Raw genomic sequence first — 984 nt, 5'->3', positions numbered from 1 at the left:
ACCGCACCGCACCGCACCGCACCGCACCGCACCATACCATACCATACCATACCACACCACACCACACCATACCATACCACATCATACCATACCACACCATACCATACCACACCATACCATACCACACCATACCACACCATACCATACCATACCGAACCACACCATACCACACCACACCATACCATACCACACCACACCATACCATACCATACCATACCATACCATACCATACCATACCATACCATACCACACCATATCATACCATGCCCAACCCTACCAAACCATACCCAACCCTATCATACCATACCCTACCATACCCTACCATACCCTGCCCTACCATATCACACCATACCATATTAAAGTACTCCGTAAATATATATATATATAACATTCTCTATATTATGGTTTATAGTGTTGTGCACATGACATCGGCAGACACATTTCCCATACAGTTGGCATAGACGTTATCTCGTTCTTTCTTTACTCATCCTTTTTCCCCCCTTCATTTCTTTCTTTCTCTTCTGACTATTCCACACCAAACCACTTCAGTACGATGCTTTATCACGCCCTACCATACAACACCCCTCTATACAAGTACTGTACTTTAAGTCAGGGTTCGAGCCTCGGTTCGGACACGGATTTTTTCGCCCCCACCCCTCCTGCTCACCCAGCAGTAATGGGTACCTGACTTTGTTGAGTTGGGGAAGTAAAGGCGGCGTGGAAAGGAACTGGCCACCCTACCACAATATGCCGAAGGCCCAGGAAGTTGTCTTACTAACAAGGCAATCCCCAATGTCCGGATCGGATGCGGGAACAACTTTTTACTTGAAGACGCCTTAATGTACCATTTCTTTCAAAGCTCATTCATCGGCCCTTCCCTCTCCCCCTCCCACAACCCACCCCTCCTCACCCTTTCTCACCCTCATCAATACCCCCGGGGCGGTACTACTGACTGAAGTGTCTTTAGGCCATTCCCAAAGGGGG

Source organism: Aplysia californica, unplaced genomic scaffold (assembly GCF_000002075.1).
Source record: "Aplysia californica isolate F4 #8 unplaced genomic scaffold, AplCal3.0 scaffold00270, whole genome shotgun sequence".
In the NCBI taxonomy this organism is placed as follows: domain Eukaryota; kingdom Metazoa; phylum Mollusca; class Gastropoda; order Aplysiida; family Aplysiidae; genus Aplysia; species Aplysia californica.
This window is presented reverse-complemented; position numbering follows the sequence as displayed.